The sequence below is a fragment of the Zerene cesonia genome, chromosome 15, assembly GCF_012273895.1.
Source record: "Zerene cesonia ecotype Mississippi chromosome 15, Zerene_cesonia_1.1, whole genome shotgun sequence".
NCBI classification, from domain to species: domain Eukaryota; kingdom Metazoa; phylum Arthropoda; class Insecta; order Lepidoptera; family Pieridae; genus Zerene; species Zerene cesonia.
The window spans coordinates 3,870,839-3,886,040 of record NC_052116.1 but is presented as its reverse complement, the minus strand read 5'-3'; the positions used below and the strand labels follow the sequence as shown (position 1 = coordinate 3,886,040).

Here is a 15,202-nt window from a genome sequence, read left to right as displayed (position 1 = left end):
ATTTTACGTCTACCGTTTTCACGCTCGCACGCATAATTCACACATTATCTCTTGCCTGATTGAAGAGAACGAGTTTTATAAAGATATATTATATTGTACGTTTTGTTCTATAAATTGTGAAATATTGGGTCAACAGTTCCCGGGGGTTTTGTTATTTCGAAATTGACCCATTTTAATCTCTTGTAATTAATCGGTAATTTCCGAGAAACTAAACTTGTTTCTCAAATTGTTTAGAGTTACCAAGTATTTTATTGTAACTTCTACGATGTAATAAATACCAATACATATTGATATACGATAGGTGGATGAATCGAAGCTCTCGTTTACTTTAAAATCCCTCTTATCATTTGGGACCAATATGAAAGCAATATATTCACAGTATTTTGGTCAATCCGCGCAGATACAAAATGTGGTTTTCCTTCATCTTGTTATCTCAATTTCTATGGATTTAGTTGCGGTTCACCTTACCGCTACGTTGATCACTCGATTGATGAAACAAAATTGTTTCGGCAGGATAAAGATAGACTAAGACCCCATACGGCCGTATTGATGGGCGATGTTCCTGGTCCCTTTTTCCTTTTACATCCAATGTGGATGAAGATGTTTATGAGATATATATTTGTGTTATGAAAATTTGGTACACATTCATATCGTTAACGATTCGGCGCTATTTAAGTATGTTTTAAATTTCCGTATGTAGAAGAGTTTCGTTCAACATGTTTTTCGGAACACTGCATGTTGCAGAATTGATTAAGCATGTTCAAATTTTTTCGCACGAGTGTCAACGTCATAAAAATGTTTCTCAACACATATTTACGAATACGAGCCTTTAAAATAACATTGTTGAAGATATGCAAAGAAGAAACAAAAAAAATGGCTTACATATTATTAAACTAGCAAACATGCGTTGTTTTGTAAAGTTTTATACAGCGTTAAAAAGCATGAAATGAAATCGTTTAAACAAGCAAACATTATACTGTGATAAATGAAAGCATGTCATGCCGCGGGTACCTAATGGTAAACATGTCATATCAATCAAAATCTATCATAACACTTTTCATCGATCCAGAAGGATTCGTATTAAGTGACAAAACCAACATTTTTACTTAAAATAAAAGAGTGAAACGCATTTTATCTGTTGTATTTTAAAAATATTTTATGTTTTATTTGTATTAGTACTATTATATTTAATACTTAGTATTCGCCTTTGCTTCGCCCGTGGTACATATATAGCCTATGTTATATGTGAAAGAATTTTTGAAATCGGTCATACAAAAACAAAAATCTTTAATCTTAATAAAATTAGTTTAAATACGGAAGGTCGCATTGTCATTATAAGACTTACGGATATTTTTAGACAGCTATATTCTTTCAATTATTAAAATTAAATACTCCTAGACACTTATCCTCATTGAATTTATGAAGCTTGACTGAGCTGATTATGCCTTTGCGTCTATCGTGGTAACATTCTTATTTGTTCCGAAGGGTATATTTTTTGCTCACAAGAGATCTAAAAGCAAGTCCATGTACCTGTACCGTGGAATATTTTTCTACGCAAGTCTAGTCGACATCAGCAATGCGATCAAGAATGTATGATAATGCGATGGAGACGTATAGTATTCTGGCATTCGCCGCTGAGTGTTCCTACTTCGTTTTGTCGGCGGTGTTTCTTATTTGATGCTTTTTGCGAGCGAAAACAATGGTATCCATTTGGAGCACTTCGCATTAAGAAGATTCAACAGCGATGCCTGCTTTTCTCTATTGTTTGTGCGTACAATATCAATGGTTGAAATGTGTTTCGGAGATTTTTGCGGAGCCTCATTTCGGGGATTTGTAAAATGTTTACAATGAAATTATTTTAAGTGTCTCATTGTGACGTTATAGAGAGATGTTGAGTTTAATGAGAACTTGTTTCATTTTATCGCTTTATAAATAACAATAGGGTTCTTCCCACAGTGAATATTTAAAACGGGTTGTTGTAAATTAATTAATTTTATATCCGCTATTAATTATACCGCTAATAATGTTTTAATTTCCTCAGTAATAGAATATTATGTAAAATCTTATTTTTTTTGAGACACATTATTCATATATTTTAATACATGTATTTATTCGAAGAAGCCACCCTATATTGAGTGAAGATAATCGGCCTACGGTTTGTCTCCCAAGTTGACTTAATTGAGGAAAAACTCACCGGGAATAGATTTTGAAAATATTTATATCCAGGCTAATGTATAAAACTAAAATACATACACATGTTTTACATACCTAAAGCGTTTAAAAAATATCGATTACTTTATCAAAATAATTGATAATTTCCTTCGAATTCTTTATAATAAGTACATGCATCGTATTTATATTAGGTATAAATTATAACAATTCCATCTTGTTACATAACTTTGATTAAATAAAGCCACATGTTAATAGTTTAAGAGCAGTAACTTCCATGAGTACCGTGATTCATTTATTATTTAACCCTTATTACCAAGTATTTAGTTGCAAATAATGTATCGAACCAGCATTATATAATTAAGGTTAAATTATTGTATTTTTTAACTAATACTTTATAATTTATACAAAAGTGACTTCGATTGACGCCCAGTTTAACAAATAAATGTTGACGTTCGATCTTTAATTTCAATCAATTTCTTTTTAAATAAATATAGGTTTCCTTCGGGTGCAAAGGTCATGATTGACTTCCAATTCAATTTTATAAAAGTTTCCTTCCTCGCAATTTGTAACGCAATCAGCAAGTCTCAACTGAGAAAAAAAGGGAATTTCAAATGTAATTTGCTAAAAACAAAAACCTTTCTGCTGATAACTGTAATTACTATCGAATAAGACATTGTAAAACCTTTTATTACATTCCCAGGATTACCTAAGCGTTATTCTTTCCATTAAATGTACCGTATCGTTGGAGTAAGACGCAATCAGAGACTAAATGGAATGTCACACGTACGAATTTATTGTATTTCCCCATAGGCTCTTTAGAAAGATTGCTTTTGGATTAAGACCGCGGGTTAATTACTATTTCCCTCCACGCAAGGAATCTATTATCACTGTTTTGCTTTATCACTCAATGAGCGTGGAATGTTACCATCATATTAAGAGTTTAAAGAATACTTAATGTTTGCATAAATAAATAATATAAAGTCACGTTAATAAATAATAACTAACATAACATTACAAAATTAAAACTAGGAGCCTAATTGAAATTGAAAATTACAGATTGGTCTAAAAAGTGTGAAGTCCCGTGTCCCCTAGTAGGGTATGGGGCAGATGGTGTACATCTGTTTCACTGATCGATTTTCTTTACGGACAAGTAGGTGATCAACCTTCTGTGTCCTGCCAAACCGAGATTTTTTTTTTTTGTGCGTCCCCACCGCGAATTGAACCCAGGACCCCTCGTTTCTACGCTCACACGTTAAACACTGTACCAAGGAGGCGGTCATGCCACAGATTGGTCTACTAGCCCTCAACTCAACAGTTCAGATTAAGAAATAATCTAAATCTGAAATAGTCAATCTATTTCTAGTCCAATCCTTTGAAAACTAGTTATAGATTTAATTTCAGTATTGTTTTTATTACAATCAATGTCTATAAAGTTCAATGGTAAACTTTGATAACAGGCAAACGTAAACAGAGTAAGTTCTAAAATAATCAAACCATTTGTGCCTTATTGCTCTTGATTTAATAGTAACTTCCAAGTAATGTTTAATTATATTTATCCATAAGTTCACCCGTTGCGACTTTGTTTTAATTTTATTAAAATTCAAGTCGACGCCATTAAAAAGCCAAACTCGATCATAATTAATGTTCCTCTAAAGGCGGTATATTTCAGAGAGAATTTCAGATTTAAAATGAATGTGGCTTTTTGTACTTATACACAGAATAAAGTTTTAGGGCTAAGAGCTATTTCATAACAAAGTACTAAGTGGAAAACCTTATCTCAAACATACCCACTCACCGTGATAAAGCGATCGTCCCCTCTATTGAAAAATCAAACAACACTTTTCTTTACAATTGAAAAAATTAAAACAAATGGCATATTTTCATAAACAATTAGTTAATTTTCAATTAAAAACCACGGAATATGTGTTCAATTACTGTTTAAGCAATGTCGTCAATGTCTGACGCGCAATTTCGCACGCAAAAAAGCTAGTATAAGGCGTAGCTACAACTCTCACCCGGGGTTAACCCTTACCAGTGTTTTTAGTTCGATATAAAGTCGTGCGATCGTTAATCATAACTTGACTATGCGTGTCAAATGAACGTGTCCCCAGCGCTTGACTAAGACGAATAATGGTGAACATTCGAGTAAGTGGTGTGGATATCACCAAGTCACCTTGTGTTCAAAATGCACAGGGAATACTCCATATTTCATTTTCGTCCGCCCTTTGAATACACAATGAGAAAGCACCATGAATACTAACTAGAGAACAGTTTATTTCGTTAATCGTGCAAACAAGAACTTTCAGTTTGTATTCTATTGTCTTGGAAATATAGTAGATAGTTCGTTTATGTCATGTTGTCCTGGGATTTATGTAAATTGATCTCGGATTTTGAAACTATCATTATAAAAGAGTTAGGTACATTTAATTTTTATGCTTCGCTTAGTACTACTCAGAAATAAGTTTAATATGGTACTATAATAATGTCTGCTCTCCGGTAGGTGTCCAACACATGGATGCAATTCGCTTATTTCTGGCCACATTGTAAAGTCAATTTTTTTCGAACGTTTATCTTTGATACCCACGGTAAAACCTACTTAGTTGTATGCTGTTTTCGTCTATTATAACCAATAATAACTTTAATATATGCAGTGTGTCCACTAGGTTGCTCCGAAAGCCATTAAAATAATTACGTGCTTTATTAATTAATTAATTAATTAATTCGTATGGTATTTTTCTAAAGTAACTAGGTATTATTTTTAAACTTGATCGCTTAAAGTTCCTTTTGTATGATGCATTTCCATTCTGTGATGTCAATGGCTATTTACAATACATATAAGTATATCCACTTTTATTCAAAAACAAGACCTTCCCATTTATGACTTAGGTCGTTTCAACTAAAAACGATAAAGCACCCTCATATAATGGATATTCAGCAAAATACTAGCATTATAACAGTCCAAATACGAACCATACATAATTATTAACAACTGCATAAGAAATAAAGATTTCGTCACATACAACTACCAGATTTCAATAGCAGACTGCAGTAAAAATGAATAGGACTACTGATAGTGACGTCGTTTATTCATTACCCACTTCAGTTATGCGGCAGTCGGACAACAATGCGAGTTAAACGCTTCAACAATTTAACAAATGCTTCAGTCTTGAAATGCTTCTGATGATAATTGTTTTTCCTTTTGTTTTAAATTGGTTTTTGTCGTGTGTCTTGCATATGTTGATATATTTAACCATTTAACTGAGGTCTGCTTATTTTTCTATGGATTAATAAATACAATGAGTTAAACATACAAAAATCCTTTTATAAACGTATATCACGTGCTTGTGTGTAACTTGTGGTAACATGTAACGTTGTGATATATACTCAAAGACCGATAACGCTGATTGAACGAAAAAATAGCACACAACGTGTAATTGTGGTTACAGTAAAAGATTCACGTCGCGAATTTCGTATTATTGTTCTAATGAAACGCTCATGACGAGTTGGGACAATTACATTGGGAACACATAGCGGTATTCTTGTCGTGGCTGATACGCTATTCAACCTCGACTTGTTCTGGTAATGACGAAAATCCATGACGCGATTTGTGAAAGTAAGAATATATACGCCAAAGTTTCACTAACCATATATAACATAATAGAATAGAGAAATTTAGAGGGAGAGAGAGAGGGAGGGAGAGAGAGAGAGAGAGATTTATATACAATTATATAATATGCTATAGCACATAATCCCAGTTATACAAAATGTTAAATAGTTTATTTAACCTTAATATTCTCACTAAAGCAATATTTAATAAAGATAATAAATGCTTATAACATATCTGGAGTTAATAAAACCTTCTAATAATTGAAATAGTTTTTCTTTCCTATGAAGTACAATTTATTACGTAGGTTGTTTTTTCTTCCGCAATAAATAAATTAACTTAATTTAAAATACGTTACAATGCTGCTCTAATTAAAACAAACCCAGAACAAGTTTCCAAAAGGTACCAACGCTATTTGAACTTTGTTATTAAGCAAAACAATTTTTGTTACCGTTTACCTTTTCAGTACAGTTTTGTAGCAAGAAGAATGAGTATAACTTAGTTACAAAATACGAATACACGTTATATTGACTTTTGTTTAAAGTTCGTTTCAAGAACTTTGTAATTAACTAATTTTCAACTGAAACATTCGAGCAAATAAACTCTTATTTTTATGTTAAGGAGCTTTTGTTTTCAATTTCGTTTAATCAATAGCTTATGAATAAAATGATCAGCAGATTTAAATTCCTAGGTAACGATAACGATTTTAAATTAAATAGAAGCCATTTCTTTAGAAGCCATTCATTTGTTTGCGATTTGAGAATTTACGAGAATTATAAGAAGTGTTATTAAAATAACGAATGACACATTTATCAATAGGATGGCGTGTTCGTGCATAGGTTTGTTTGTGAATATAATATGTACTTGGGCTAATATATGCAATCCGAAGATGTAAAGATTACCTGCTTAAAAGCGATGCCGATGTGTTTGATGTTTTGAAATTTTAAGAAATCAATAAGATTTAAATCTTTATAAGATGTGTGTAGTCTTTTTTATTCTAAGGACACCAGTTGTAAAAGGTATAAGGTGCGTTACATGGCGCCTGGCATTTATATTAATATTTAAAGGTAAATTCCAAAAATATGAATTAAATATATTATATGCACCTTCACACACATTGATGATCGTTCTCCAGAAATGATATAAAAGACTAAATTTTCAAAAACTATATAACACTACAAAATCTTTCCTATTAAACATTTGTCTTATCACCACAGCCGTCTTTTTATAGATTAGAGATTTAAAACTTACCAGCCAATCAGGTGTCTTTATTTTTTTTAACTACCAATACTAGAATAAAATGTAAAAAATATAATGTGTAAATTCAGTGCTACAAACAACATGGAAATTCATAAAATTTGCAAAAGACATGTTTTTAAAGTATTCATGCATACATTCTGAATCACTCACACAGCTGCTGGGGAACCTCCTATTTATTCATCCAACTAAAGCAGTATTTCGTTAAATATAATTATAAATTAGAGCGCTTAATACACATTATATACAGAGAACATTGAAAACTTGATACTTACGTTGAAAATGAATGAAAATTATGCTGAAATTCTTATTCACAACACGAGCCTCATTTACTCGCCGACAATGACGAATACATCTACTCTCTATTGGAGAGAATGTCGCTCACGCATTATCTGGCATTTATTACAAGAGCCCCTTAAATATTCGCGAAACTTGGAGAGTTCCCTCATCATTGTTATTGCCAGAGTTTCAACAGTGCTTGATTGATGGCACCTACCGCTCGCTACGGCGACATAAAAATCGTTGTAATCCGCTCACAATTGCCTGATTATAGCTGTTAATCTCTCACCGGGATGGCTAAACTCGCCTTTTTACAGCCTTGCTTTATTTGGCCCTACGAAATTGTAGGCATTTCGGACTACTTAACAAAATTGAAGCGGGAAAGGATAGCTATACTTTTTTCTGAATGACTAAGGGTCGTAGTTTATGTTCATACAGCTGGGAAAAATTACAGCAATTGTTGAGAAGTTGCTTATTGTTTTGCTGTTCTTTTTTTGTATGTAATTTCTCATGTTGTTGACTTTAGTATTTATTCCTAATTTTATTAAGCCGGAGAAACATTTTGTACATTGTTGAAATAGCCGAAATAGAAATTAACTGAGTAAATATTCAATGTCAACGAAATTGCGGAGGTGGGACATTTCATTTCATAAGATACGCTTCTGTTAAAATACAATGTTGTGACTATGATATGTATGGCTACCTTTGAAATGATTTCTACGAAGGACCGCGTCTTTGTATAATATTTGTTATTTAGGTATAAGTTTCACCAAGAATTTCTTCATAAATTCGTGATCTTGGCGATTCGTTTAAAAATCGGTAACATTTTTTTGGAATAGCTTCTAAAAATGTTGTTCATTCCCAATTAGCTGTCGCCAAAACTGATAACTTTTAGCTAGCAGTATTATGTATAACGGTATTTTGTGTAATACTTAATACCTCATTCCCTAATATTGTATCTGTTGTAAATTATTATACCAAATATTACATGAATTTAAGACTAAGAATTAATTCGTAGAATAATACTTACCCACATCGCTAAACCATTTTGACCGCCTCCTTGGTACAGTGGTTAACCCATGAGCGTAGAACCGAGGGGTCCTTCAATCTCCAGTGGGGACGCAGAAATAAAATGTCTCGGCCTGGCAGGACAGAGAAGGCTGATCATCTACTTGTCCATAAAGAAAATCGATCAGTGAAACAGATGTATATCATCTGCCCCATGCCCCACTAGAGGACACGGGACTTCACTTTTTAAACCATTCTAACATTCAGTATGTAGGTAAAATTAAAGTATTGATAGAATATAATCATACAATTTGATAATTGAAATTGAATAGGTATATAACTAAATCGGTAAAAATATTTTATGATGTTTACGCTCGTTATGCCTATTAAAAATTTTCTTCTTTTTCAAGCTGTAGTGGTAGCCTAAAAGTGCAAATTCTAAATACATTTTTACCGTTTCCCCCATCTATGTTAATATCATTCTATGTTGGAACGAAGTGTAAAATCAATAAAGAACAGATACATTAATCCACGATCTCAAATGAAGATTGCGGATACATTCTGCACATATACGTTTCAGGATTTTCAAGTATGCCGTACCTCGATATTGCGCCGAATATAAGCTTGCCGTGAAGTGTACTGGGAGCTTCGTCAAAACTTTTAAAGCTTGGCTTCGGGATCAAATATGCAGCAAACGCTTATTCTATACAAGTGACATTACTTGGGCGATGTAAATAATTTATTTCCAGCGCTTGCTGCGGATTTGATCGTATTTTATTTCTCGTGGAAATTGATTGAGTTCTTATAGCATTTGTACGTTTGTGTGACTGGATTTCTGTAAGAATACTTTTCTGAATTATTTCTATTTAAGTTATCGTGGAGTACATGAATCTATCTGCACTTTTAAAAGAACAAACAACCTCTCGTGACTTGTATGTGAGTAAAAATTTCACTCAATAAATCTTTTTAATTTACTCTTTTTACAAGGTTACGTACCTTCGAAAACTATTTTTGTTTTAGACTTTAGTCATGATAAAGGCAGAGCCGAATGTAAAAGATCAATCAATTACCTCTTAAGATACTTTTCCCACCAGAGAAGTTTGGGAATAATTTAATATAAAGAGGGCAAGTTTATCTTCCGGAAAAGTTAATCTCACAGGCTATTACTGCAACGTGAATTGGAGGTAGGCCTTCGTTTTATCAAGATTGAAGGTTTCAAACTCGATTGTGCTCCTTTTTTGTGTTTTATACAGCGCTTTCTTCATTTCGTTTCGCACAACTCATTTCACATATAATAATATAATGATATAAATATATGGCTACTCACAGTTGTACAAGTATTCGTTATTAAAAGGCGGTAAAGAAGTCATATACAAAAAACGTTTAAAGACTAGCCTGATTATGAATTGAATGAGATTCAAGAAAATGAATATTGATGTTTCTGTTTCATAAAATGCTATCTTGTACTTGAATTAGCATATTGAAATTGATGTGCATAACTCTGAGTGAGGGAGAAAAAATGAGTGGGGGAGCCGGAGGCCCAAATCCTTTTCTTTACGCTTCCCAGGACTTCTCTTTATTCCTCTCGTCAATCCATTCTTAATCCCCTTCAAGTTTGAAGTCGGCAATCCATTTCGAGAGGTGTAAGATCTGCAATCGACCTTATACCTCCCCAAATGTGATGCAAATGTGGTGCGGTGGCAGCGCTTAGCATCAGGAGACCCACCAGCTCCATTGCCGACGATGATATAAAAAAAATATTTATCAAACCATGGTATCCAAGCCTTCGCCGCATTACTTCAAAACATGAACCACTAAACTAATTGGCTCTGTAATATCCAAAGGTTCGATAGATTTTAATTAGAGAAATAACAAGATAATAATAAAGGGTACAAGGTTGATCGAAATTAAATTTAATAACAATGCCTCAAGAAAACCAGCTATTTCTACAGAAATGTTTTGAATTTATGAAATAGGTAAATTGCTATGTTACAATTTTTAATATTATATTCAAGTTTGAAATATTACAAATTACAATATTAAAAATAAGTAGATATAGAATATATTATTCAAACAGTCTTTTTATACTTTGTTTCAATACATTGATTCATAACATAAGTAGCTAATAATATGATGTATCTTTCTTATGCTATGAAAGCGTAGGAACCGAAAGCACACCAACACAACAGTGTATCGGAAATAATAACATAATATGTATTTTATTACAGTAAATATTTAAAAAACCCATAACTATCTGCTCGATTGCCTGCTCGTTTATTTGTTTTTTCACCCTCTTTCCTTATAGGTCATGTGCCTTGTCCTTTCTGATAGGCAACACCCGTAACACTATATTAGGGACGTTTATGTTATAATATACTAGCTGCGACCCGCGGTTTCACCCGCGTAAGTCCATATCCCGTAGGAATATCGGGATAGAAAGTTACCTATATGTCATTCCAGTTATCCAGCTGTCTATTTACCAAATTTCATTACAATCGGTTAAGTAGTTTTTGCGTGAAAGAGCAACAAAGACACACACATCCTTAGAAACTTCGCATTTATAATATTAATAGGACTAGCAGGATAGTAGGATTTGCTTTCCACCAGGCAAAGCGTTTGCTTTCTGTCTAAAAAGATAGCGGACCGTAGTACAACGCCTTTCATCGAATAGTAAAAGCCGAATGATGTCATGGTTATCACAACTAAATTATAGTTAATAATACAGTACATATCAAAACGATAGTAAAACTAGCGCTCGACGGGCGGTAGCCCCTAAATGGTGTCCCGAACAACATGGCGTATGTAGCTCGGGCTCGTTTTTCACATCTCGCCCCTTGCCCCCGCAACATTGATTTGTCTAAACATGTTCGTTGAACAACTGTATTCATACATATGCTGCTGTGATACTTTCAAATATTTGTCCAAAGGCACGGATTTAAATTATATCATAGGATACTCTTAGTGCAAAGCGCAACTAACAACATTTTAAAAAAATAAATCGTTCATAAAGTTTATTTTTCTAACAAATTTTAATATCAAAGTTATAATATTAGGCTTACGCTACTAGCTACATCTGTGAATCAATACAAAACAGCCATAACTCGTATTAAATTGCGTTGCTAAGACACAAATGGCGCCATCTTGTAATCTGATCGTATAATTCGTAGACAATATCATTACCATGCCAAATTCAAGACAATTTATAGTAATAGGTAAGAATCCGTGACTTATATTAGTTATATTCAGGAAATATGGCGCTGTGGAGACAAATATCGAGGAGGGCATAATAATAAGATGATTATTATATTTATAAATCATACAAAGATTATCGAATTACACTTTTATATGACGAATAACGAATACCTACGTTTTACATTGAAAACAAAAAAATTGTGTTACCGCTATACTTAGAAATGATCCTTTAAAAAAGTTCACACATTCCATGAAGGGGATAACAAAAACAACATATAATTTTAAAATGAAAAGAAAATAACATTAATTTTAAATAACTTTTGATAACTAGAAATATGTTTTTAAACAATTATTTTTTATACAATCTTACATAGATACTTTTATCGCTTGTTTAATAAAGACCAACACTGTGAAATAATACTTTTCACATAACGTAACAACGACATAATACGCAATATTAAAGAACACAAATAAATCTCACTCCCATTTCAACGCGGCAAAATGTGAATATAATTTTCAACAAATGTAAATCCAACAAATGATACAGATATTCTCCTAACACGTAGTTAGTACGAGCAAAGGGCATCATCGATCAAAGTCTTCCGTACATTATCCCCGGCCCAAGCATTTTCCCTACTTGTAATATTTAATCCCGGCTGAGTAGATTGCATCATAATAGCTGGCGAATGATAGAGCATTACCTCCCAGGTAACATTATGATCGATGTTTGATTATCCGTAACATTAAACTCGTAATATATGTTGGCAACGTTATTATTCGGCGATCTGTGATCTTGGCCTTAGCAGTTATTAAATTCATGTTAACATTTATTTTAAAAGTCAATTTATTTAAAAAGACATAATTCATGTATGTCTTTTAACAAAATCACGAAGACATTAAAGTAACAAATAATGGTATTTGTAAAGGTCCGGTTGGAGTAGCATATTATGTTATTTACTCGATTTTTTGGCACTGACTTTGTATTGATTTTTAAGAATCACGACAATCGCTTGAGAAAGTGCCGAGTAAGCGATGTAGAAACTCCAAAGATTAAAAGCCTGTTTGTAAGGTGTTTCAAATTTCTAATATATTATGTTGTTGTATAAGTCTTTATAAAGATGTCTAGTTGGATTACTAAATGCTGCAAATTATGACGTCATTTAATATACCTCTGCGCATTTCTGTTGATCTGGTACATCCGATGATGAAACGATTGTTTCTATACAAAAATTGTCATGGTCACACGATGCATTAGTACAACTGAGCATGGAATGAGAAGTGAAAGAAGTGATGTCATAGAAATTGGCGAGAAAGTATGAAATAATTTGCTGCTGCAAATTATGACGTCATTGAAGTACCACAAATACCTGTATGCATTTCTACTGGCCTGGTCCACGCGATAATGAAACGTTTGCATCTGTACAAAACCTGTTACTATCTCACCAGAGCAGAAGAACATTCAAGGAGACATGAAAGAAATGACGTCATTTATTATATACACCTCTGCGCATTTGTGTTGATCTGATACATGCAATAATTAGACAATTGTTCTGTACAAAATTGTTATACTTACACCTTGCACCAGGGCAGCAGAGTATTCAAGGAGAAATGAAAGAAATGACGTCACAGAAATTGGCGGGAAGGTATATCATTCGCTAGTGTAAATTATGACTTCATTTACTTATTTACATATATCTCTGCGCATTTCTGCTAAATTTGACCTTTTTTATTTTATAAATATTGTAGAACATTTTCTAACCTTGAATTACATAGTAACATACTACACATATAAAAAAAACGTGTAAGAAAATTATGGTCCAATCTGTTTTTTATTTATTTATTAAGAATAGTGTTTCATTAAAAAAGAGATTTTAATGTGGTTGTCAAAATGTCAACTAGCATTAAATAATATTATAAATAAATCAATTTTAGTTGAACATAGTAATCTTATTTGTATCAAAACTATTCAATACAGTTATTGAAATTTCGGGATTCTCTTATTATGTTTATGTGTTTTACAATTTAAAGTTCTGTTGCGTAGAGTAATAACACAAAATAAAATAAAAATGCATCAGGCATATTAATTGAACAAAGCACAGCAATATTGCATTTGTCAAGAATAAGACCAACAAAGCAAAGTACAGGACTTCTGTTTCCACTCGGTCGCTCGCCGATAAGTAGGCGGGTTACAAAGTTAGCTTTCTATACCGACAAAACAGTTTTCCGATAATTCAAACACAAATGACATTAAAAGGCTGTAGTTTTGGCATTCGTTTTGATTTGGTGATGCTAAATAATGAGACAGCCTCCCGAATCCGCAATAAGAAGATAAACTTTGATTTATTGTCTTTTTTGTTTTAATAACTTATGTTTACATCGTGTTTTGTAATTAACATGTAATATGTTGCGGCTATGTTATGCGTTAATGTTATAATTAATGTTAGAGAAAAAAAAAATTATTATGTTAAATTTTTTCATTTCGTTACTTCTAAATTTAAAATTATGTAAATATTATTAGGTTTAGATAAAGCATCTCATGATATTGTTACATAGGTTTAGATATTAGAAAACCTTTTTTGTGCGTCTAAAAAAAATTAATTACTAATTTTTGCTAATTAAGAACATTAAATATTACCTCCTAAATTAAATTGCCTCAAAGAGATAAAAGATTATAGGATCGTAAAAATAGGTACCCTAATATCTTTTATTGAAAAGTGGGATAATGGACAGGCGGGCGAGTTAATGGTAAGAAATCATGATCACTCCCACCCATTAGACGCGAGGATGTGTTGAGGGGCTTATTAAGAAAACCTTTTTCTATTACGACTTAAACTAGTTGTATTCGTTATAAATGATAGCTGTTGAAGATATAAGGATTGTCTGGTAGTATTTACTTACTGTCTAGTTTACTACTATATTACTACTAATATTAAAAGTTGCAATACTGTGGTAGAAATAATCACCGATCGAAGACTGTAAATAGGAAATTTTTAAGTACCATCAAATGCTATATTTGATAAGTACCATCAAATATAGCATTTGATGGTATTTGACGTCCCACAATTTAAGGCTTACGAAGTTGCATAATAACATAGTAATTTACATCATAGTAAATTTTCATGCATTCGATTAATCCTTTTGTAAGGTTTTCTAATATTAGTCTGAATTTAAATAAAAACGGGTAAATTATTTTTATCGACTGGCCACACAGTTGGTCGCTTGGCGGGGCGCGGCACTCCGGGCGACACTTGGAGTCTAACGCTCGTGGCGTGCGGACGTATTAAGTTATCTATTGTGTTACAAGAAATATATAATCTGAGCTACTTGAGTATTGGTTTGATTTAACCCCTCGGCGACACCCGAAGTGTTGAAAGGCAGTTTTTACATCTCAGAAGCCAGGGATAAAGAAATAAAATGTAAGTACACGCCTACAGATAATTATTGTATAATGTCAAGCCAATTGTTAAGTTTTGTAGTTTGTTCTTTTTCGATTAAAAATTATATATTACCACGGATAATTTTAATCTACTTTACATTATAATAATATAATCGTAGCGATCCTAACCGTAGCTAAAGCAGAAAATGTTAAGCTGTCTTGTTAGGTATATTTCCTACATTGAACGTGTAATAATTCATCAAACACCACCCACCTTCAATGTCCAAGCTGATGTTTTACTCCTCATGGGATCT

General features: G+C 32.6%; 2 protein-coding genes across 2 annotated transcripts in view; both read left to right on the top strand.

Moving 5' to 3' along the window:
• LOC119832329 overlaps window positions 1–15,202 on the top strand; it is a 46,282-nt gene that overhangs the window by 12,680 nt on the left and 18,400 nt on the right. The window lies entirely within an intron of this gene.
• The window catches only part of LOC119832468 (serine/arginine-rich splicing factor 4-like), a gene marked incomplete at its 3' end in the record, with an annotated part of 1,608 nt that continues 1,066 nt past the window's right edge, over window positions 14,661–15,202 (top strand). Inside the window, exon 1 of the mRNA XM_038356135.1 lies at window positions 14,661–14,928. The remainder of the gene's footprint in view (window positions 14,929–15,202) is intronic.